The sequence below is a fragment of the Muscardinus avellanarius genome, assembly GCF_963383645.1.
Source record: "Muscardinus avellanarius genome assembly, chromosome: 16".
NCBI classification, from domain to species: Eukaryota; Metazoa; Chordata; class Mammalia; order Rodentia; family Gliridae; genus Muscardinus; species Muscardinus avellanarius.
In genome coordinates this window covers 32,050,844-32,058,903 of record NC_137802.1, presented here as the reverse complement: position 1 = coordinate 32,058,903, position 8,060 = coordinate 32,050,844, and the positions used below count along the sequence as shown (strand labels likewise).

At 48.2% G+C, this 8,060-nt stretch overlaps 1 pseudogene across 1 annotated transcript; it reads left to right on the top strand.

The window, feature by feature from the left end:
* The first annotated feature begins 467 nt into the window (after nt 1-467).
* Nucleotides 468-4,117, top strand: LOC308275665 (polycomb complex protein BMI-1-like; annotated as a pseudogene). The gene is made up of 3 exons: nt 468-581; nt 3,143-3,626; nt 3,848-4,117. The product of its transcript is annotated as a polycomb complex protein BMI-1-like (transcript).
* Nucleotides 4,118-8,060: the final 3,943 nt, after the last annotated feature.

Sequence of the window (8,060 nt, the reverse complement as noted above, 5' to 3'; positions counted from 1 at the left end):
CAGAGAAGTGTGGCCAGCCTTCCCGGGCCCATGCTAGGAGCAGAGCCCAGGCTCCTCCGCGCTGACCAGAGGCTGCTCCCAGGAAGGGGCCGTGGGCCCCGGAGGCCACCACAGGCCTCCCCTGGCAGAACCACGTGGCCAGCGCAGTCCCCTTGAGCCAGCAAGGAAGGGGCCTCACAGTGGGGAGCACACTCAGCTGGGACCCACCACTAACTCCTGGGGGGCCCACACCTCCCCTGCAGCTGGGGGTGGGTGGGTAGGTGGGTGTAGCTGCAGCCCAGAATTCACCCCAAACACTGCTACCAGGGAGACCCTGTCCTGCAAGACCCCAGTGAGAGAGAGAGGAGGGGTGGGAAGGGAGGACTGATGGAAGGGGGGGCCCGACGCAGTGCCACCCAGAGGGGCCAGAACCAGCTCTGAGATGCCAGCCATCCTTGCTCCCTGGGGCAGGATAGGGCCAGGACCACATGAGGGATCTTCCTATCCAGGTGAGCATTCAGGGCCTCTGGAGGCGGGTCGCATCAGGCTCTGTGCAGAGTGCAGCTGCTCCACCAGCCTCGTCCTTGAGAACAGAAGGCCAGGTGAGGCAGGACAGGTCAGTGAGCGCTGGCCTCAGAGGCCGGTTGGACCCAGACTTGCCCCTGTCTCCCCTGGACCCAGGGTTCCCGCTGTGGAGCAGTGCAGACCTTTACCCAGCATCCAGGACCTGACATGGCAGGGGCCTGCGCCCCTCTCGGGCTCACCCTCCCTATGCCTGGGGCTGGGCGGTCCCCATGCTATTCTTTAAAATGTCCCCTCTGCTCTCCTATTCTCTGCTGTTTCCTGCGTTGTGATTGTCCATCACATGACCCACCACGTCCCCTGTGGGAATGGAGAGTCTACCCTGGACCTGGGGACAGGTAGGGAATTTAGAATCCCTGCTGTGCAGCTTCCAGTATTTTCCGATCATTTGTAGAATCAAAATTGGAAGCCGGGCATGGTAGCGCACACCTGTAATCCCTGCACTTGGGAGGCGGAGACAGGAGGATCGCGCAGGTTCGAAGCCAACCGCGCTGGCCTAAGAGACCCTGGTTTACAAATTTAAAAAAAAAAAAAAGCTTAAAATAGGTCTGAGAGTGTAGCCTGGAGGTAGAAGGATTTCCAGGAACCCCAGTACCACCAAAAAAAAAATTTGGAAAAGCCTGTTTGCACTATGTAGAACATAATAATTCCATCATAGATAATCTCACATTTTAATAAAACGTAAAAATCATCTATAATCTCAGACCCCCATGCCTCCCATTCCATTGTCGGTGGCCCTGCAGCCGCCCCGGGCAGGTGGGCTGGGCCTCCACACACCCCTCCCTCCCTAGGGTCTTCTGGGCATCTTACGGGCTTGGGAGCCAGGCTGCCACACAGCACCTCTGGGAAACCATGCCTGGGGGATGACGCCAGCGCAGGAAGGCAGGACCTTAAGGGCTGTGGTGCTGGGGACTGCACAGCCCCTCCCTTCCTCTGTCCTCCAACTTAGACCTGGGTCCTCACAGCAGGTGACCACCCTCCAACTCCACAGCTGGGCTGACCACTGCACAGAAACCCACCCCCCTCGTCTATGATGGCTGGAATATTAAAGGCCTCTTTAATCAACCTGGCACCTTTGGGTGAAGTCGGCCGACCATGGGGGGAAGAGACCAGAGATGGAGCAGCAGAGTCAGGAGGTCAGCACATCATGACACAGAGAGGAAGTGAGGGTGTTTCTGTAGTCAGGTCTTGGGGTGGGGCTAGCGGCCTGTCTTCTCGCGACATCTAGAGCCTCGCGACATCTGGATTTGCCACAAGATGTCTGGAGTCTCGCATGTTCAGAGTCTCGCTATGTCCAGAGTCTCGCAACATCTGGAACCTTGCGACGTCTCCGCTTCTGGCTTTCAGATTTCTACCTCGTGTCCCCACTGTGGGGTCCCATGGGGGATGGGAGGGAAGAGACTTATCATCTCGGCCTTTTGGTGATATTGGGTAATGATTGAGTCAATAACTACTTCCTGCTGTCATGGGGTATCATAGGGGGCCCCTTGGCCAGGAGAGGTCACTCATTCAGAAGTGGGCAGGTGGGAGTATGGCTGTAGCGGATGTTGATTGGAGGTTTTTTCTTTTTTGCTGCAGTCCTGAGGATTGAACCCAGGGGCATTCTACCTCCAAGCTACATTCCCAGCCCTATTCTTATTTTGAAATAGGGTCTCACTGATTTGCAGAGGGCCTCACTAAGTACCTGAGGCTGACTGCGAACTGCTATCCTCCTGTCTCAGCCTCCCAAATGCTGGGCTGGATGTGGTCTTGAATGCGTGTTGCTAGTATTTGGTCTAGCAGTTTTGCATCCAGATTCATCGATGATAAAGGCCTGCAGTTTTCCTTTCTTGAGCTGTCCTTGTTTGGTTTTGATATTAATGTAATGTTGGCTTCTTAGAATACATTTGGGAGAGGCCCATTTCTTTCTATTTCATGAGATTGAGGAATATCAGGATTAGCTCTTCTATAAAGGTTTTATAGATTCACATGGGAAACCACCTGGCCCTGAGCTTTTCTTTGATGGTAGGTTCTTTATTGCTGCTTCAATCTCTTTGATTCCTATTGGTTGTTTAAGTGTTTGATATCTTCTTAACACAGTTTAGGGAGGTTTCATTTGTCTAGAAAGTTGTCAATTTCTTCCAGATTTTTCATTTTGATGGAGTATAATTTTTGAAAAGTTTCTGATAATCCTCTGGATTTCTATACTATCAGTGCTAATATCTGCTTTTTCATCTCTTATCTTTGTAATTTGGATTAATTCTGTCTCTTTTTTTGGGTAAGTTGGCTAGTGGTTTATCTTGTTAATTTTTTTGAGAAACCAGTTTATGACTTGATTTCTGTATTTTTTTATATTCTACTTCATTGATTTCTGCTGTGATTTTAATAATTCCGTCAAGATGTTGTATACGAGCCGGGCATGGTGTCCCACGCTTGATATTCCAGCATTAGGGAGGCAGAGCCTGGAGAATTGCGGTTCACAGCCTCAGCTACTTAGCGAGGCCCTTCACAACTCAGTGAGACCCGGTTTCAAAAATAAAAAGAGTAAAAATTAGGGCTGGGGTGTCTCTCAGAGGTAGAATGCCCTGGGTTCCATCCCCAGTACCACACACACAAAAAATATGTCGTATACAAATTGATCCCAGCGCTTTTCAAAAATGAAGAGAAGAAGGGATTTTTATGCAGCTCATCCTTCAGTGATGCTGCCAATGGCTCTAATGAAGATAGAGGAGACACGGCAGATGAAGAGGAGAGAACTGTGACTGATGATGAGATTATAAGCTGATCTACTGAATTCTTTGATCAAAACAGAGCATATCATAAAGTAAACAAAGGCAGAGAGAAGTCTAAGGAGGAGCTGAATGATAAGAGATACTTACGAGGCCTGGAAGGCACTTAAGAAAATTTCTCAGAAAATAAATGGATATACCTAATACTTTTCAGACTGATGTTATGTATGAAGAGGAACCTTTAAAATATTATTATACACTAATGGACATTGCCTACATTTATACCTAGAGAAGGAACGGTCCACTTCCTTTGAAATACAGAGTTTGGTCTACTTTAGAAGCAATAAAGAGCCAGGCGTGGTGGTGCATGCTTGTAATCCCAGCATTTGGGAGGCTAAGACAGGAGGATGATGGTTCAAGGTCAGCCTCAGCTACTACTTAGTAAGGGCCTTTGCAACTCAGTGAGATCCTGTTTATAAATAAAGAATCAAAAATAGCGCTGGGGGTGTAGCTCGGAGTTAGAATGCCCCTGGGTTCCATCCCCCGTACCGAAAAAAATAAAATAAAATAAAGATCAGTCACCAGAGAGATGGACTGACAAATGCTGGGGAATTGCAAAGTGACCCTGGGAGTGACAAGGCCCGCAGCCCAGCAGGGGTCTCCCTCCCCTCCTCTTGCTGCATAGTCCCAGTACTCCAGGGCAACATCCTCAGCCACAGTTTCCTCCTATTTTAAGAACTAGGAATGGTACCAGCAACAGCCCCAGTGGTGACCATCCATCTTTCTTTGCCAACAGACCTCCTAAAAAATTGTCAGTAAATGGGCTGTCAGCAACTTTATATGGTTGATTCCTGAGACATAAGAGGAAAAAATTTACATACCTGATTTGTATGGATATCTTCATGCCATAATAGCTTTAGAGATGCTAATACTGTGACTATCATACAAATTGCTTTCTTTTGTAGTGACATTAAATTTGACTATAAAAATGGATTCGATTTGATAGTCATATGGATGTTGATTGAAAAGAAAGGTTATTCCTATAAAGAAATCTGTAAAGGCAGGCAAGACTTTTCTCTCTGTGTTAGGAAAAATGTGGAATGGTTTCTGTAATCGTTGTTTGGATTTGGAAATATCCTGCAGTGGAAAAAAGCATTGGGCCATAGTTTGTTAATTGCAAGTAATGCCCTCCATTACAGTCTCCTTGAAGACAAATTCCCTGAGCCTGAGCACAGGAGGCACTTGAGCATTTTAGAGTCCAACTGAAGATCCTATCTGATGCCTTCTTTGAGGGAAAGGGGAACCCTATTTTTTGCCATATTCTCTTTCCCTTGAATCTTCAAATCCTCATGCAAGTGCCTCTCACTGGCAGAATATAACCAAAAAAATCTAACAAAAGATTCTAGGAAATATAGGCCCCAGTCTCATCCTGGTATAAAGCAGGAGAGGGATTACCAAACATTTGGAATGAGGCTGAGATGAAAGCAATCTGGAACGGCCTCAACTACAGCCATTCATCATTCACATCGACTGAAACTAAGAAGTGACCAACTGTAAAATTTATTAGTGTTTCTTGGGCAATGAAGAAAGAAGAAACCCAGGCAATTAACTGTGAATCACCCTCTATTATAAGATTCATCCTGATTGTAAAGGTGTCTTAATTGACAAAAAAGTACCTGTACAACAGATGAAATGCAAGAATTTCAAAATGTCCTCAGAGTGTGCAGTAACAACTTATCACACTTCCACCTGACACAATGGAAATATCCATTGCACAATTATATGCAAAGATCTTCTCTCCCTAACAGTGGAAACCCCAGTCCCTTGGGGAACTGTGTGTACCTTGTAGAGTTTGTGTTTATTTCAGCAGAGTCGTTTCTCTCTTTGAGGGAATGTACAGGCTGAACTGTAGAGTTAGCCATTGGCTTTAAGCATGGCGATGGTGACACCTTGTACTGGGTAAAGGGAGAGGGAGAAATGTGAAGCAAACAGAGAAGGGAAAGGTCACAGACACCTGCATCTTTTTCTAACATCTGAAGAGGTCTGGCCTGGACTGTGCTAAAACGCATGGGACCCAGTCAGCGTGATGGTTCTTTCTCCACCAGATATGGAAGTGAAGCCAACCTAGGTCTTCCAGTGCCCTCTGAGAGCCAGGTGACTGAGGTGCAGAGGTGGGCCCATCAGAGGTCAGTGGGTGGGCCACATCACACTGCCCAACCAACCCACACAATGGCTGTGTTTAAAGCCTCAAGTTGGGGTGGAGGGATATGCAGGAAAAGCAAAGTCGAAGCTAAACAGATACTGGAGGTAGAATGCTTCCATACTAAAGTCTAGAACATATTCAGGCTGCCTTGGCCTCCCAACCCAGGATTTCAGGTGTGTGCAGCAGAGGTCAGAGATCCCTGACCATCAGCATGCAGCCTGTCTCTCAGCCTTCCAGGATGGGCTGTCTTGGTCTTGGGGCATTCATGGCCTCAAGGACTGACCTCCAGACCTACTTGTCACTGCCTCTACCATGAAGGCCAGGGTGGGGGGACAACTGCATCCACTCCTGCTTAGGGATCTCAGACCTGGGGCTTTCAATGGCTTCAAAGCACACACTTACCGTCTCCAGAAGTTCTCCAAATTCTTACTTAACTCCACCTCCAGGAGACCTCAAATGGGCCTTGACAGTGTGCACCTGACTTCGCAGAGTCAGCTTTCTTATAAGATTCTCAGTTACACAATTCTAGTACTTGAAATGCCGAGACAGGATCATAGGTTTGATGCTAGCGTCAGGGAAACCCTCAGCTACTTAGCAAGACCTAGTTTCAAAATGTAAAAAGGGGCTTTGGGGTGTAGCTTGTTAGTAGAACTCTCTCGAGTTCAATCCTCAGTACTGCAAAAGACAAAATATTAATAGTAATAATTCTTTCCTTGGTCACCATTAAGTATGCAAGGAAAACTGGAATCACCAGTATGTGAGAGCAACAAGGAACACTGTGCTTGATATTTGCATCTGCCAAGGAGAAATATTTAATTAGAGGCAAACCAATTATAAAATAGAACCTATTTTATAAGAACTAGAGGGCCTAGGGGCAGAGCCTGGAGAGTTTGTTCCTGCCCTTGTGCCTCCCGCCCCACCCTCCTTCCTGCTGGCTTAGTATAAATTAAGCTGCTCATTTGTACAGAGTAGCAAAGAGCAAGATGAAGACAGTCATGGTCTTGGTTCTGGTGGCTTTTCTTGTCATGGGGATGGACATGGCCTACGTCCAAGGAGGTGAGTGTGCTGAGGGGGGTCCTCAGAGTGTGCTCTTTTCAGAGGTGAGTATCTGAGGGTCCCAGATGAGAGTCCCGAGGCTCAGAGCAGGCATGGGACACCTGCGCCTGGGGTGGTCTGGCACAGGGGAGGCCATGCACCCCTGCATGCATCAGACCTGCTTCCTCTGCATTTCCCACTCTTCTTACCAGAGTGAGCTGGTCTGATAGGAGTTGGGGTAGAGAGCAGGGTGCTGCCCCTATTACAAGCTGTGGGATGCCAGATGCCAGGGTCAGTAGCTCCAGGTCATTTGCAGCCTGGGGAGAAGGCTGTGCATGATCAGAAATTCTCTAATTTCTTCTCCTACAGGGAAAAGTAGGGAGGGTGAGAGCACAGGTTTTATTCTGTGGACACTCTGAGGCTTTGGAGCAGGAAGAATTTTCTCCCAAAGGCCGCACTGTGACAGCAGGGGCTTGAGAGGGACAGTGGAGCTGAGGCAGCTGAGGGAAGTGTCCAGGAGCACAAAAAGAGGAATGGCAGATGCTGGAGTCCTGCCTGTCATTGACGGTTTCAGAGCGCAGCATTCGTTCTCATCCCTGTCTTAGCCACTGCTCCAGGTTCCAAACATACACTCAGCCGGGCGTGGTGCCACACACTTGTAATCCCAGCATTCGGAGGCTGAGACCGGAGGATCGCGGTTCGCGGACAGTCTGTGTTTTCTTGGACATTCTGTGAATATAATACCTAGTGAGGCCCTCTGCAACTCAGTGAGACCCAGTTTCAAAATAAACAATAAAAAATAGGGCTGGAGTGTAGCTCAGAGTTTTAATGCCCCTAGGTTCCATCTCCAGACCCGCAAAAAAAAAAAAAAAAAAAAAAAAAAAAAAAATACACTGTCTATTTCAGAACGGCAGAAGCCTGGAGTCTGCCCCAAAGTGAAGTCAGGATCCATGGGCACTTGTGTTGAAAACTGCTCAGGAGATCACTCATGTCCCGGGAAAATGAAATGCTGCAGCAATGGATGTGGCCACTCGTGCATGTCTCCTGTTTTCTAAGTGAGTATAAACCAGTCAAGAGCCCTTCGAGGGGGTGGGCAAGTTCCCAGTGCACTTGTCTGGGGCAGACTGAAGCTGCACCCAGAAGTCTGGGTGACTCCTAATGGCAGAAAGCCACCTGGTTGTGGTGTCGAGGTGTCTCCCCTAGAAGAGAAGCCCTATCCAAAGACAGCCCAGCAGGCTCAAGTGAGACAAGTGGCTATGGCCCTAGATTCACATGGTCATCAGTGATCAGGATTTCTCACCTGCTACAAAGAGACTTAACTCTTCAGGGAAAATAGGTGTTCCTGGGACGAAGAAGGAAGGAAATGGGAAGCCCCACTTATTAGAGTATCTTCTATGTTACACGGGCATGTGCTGCAGTTGAGATTAAATAAAGGGAAATGTAGCCAGGTCAGGGCAACAGACCTGCATCATAGTCCTGTGACAAAGAGCGTGGTCCTTAGCTCTGCTGCTCTGCCTAGGGGAGGAGGGTCAGTTATCAGAGAGTGGAGAACA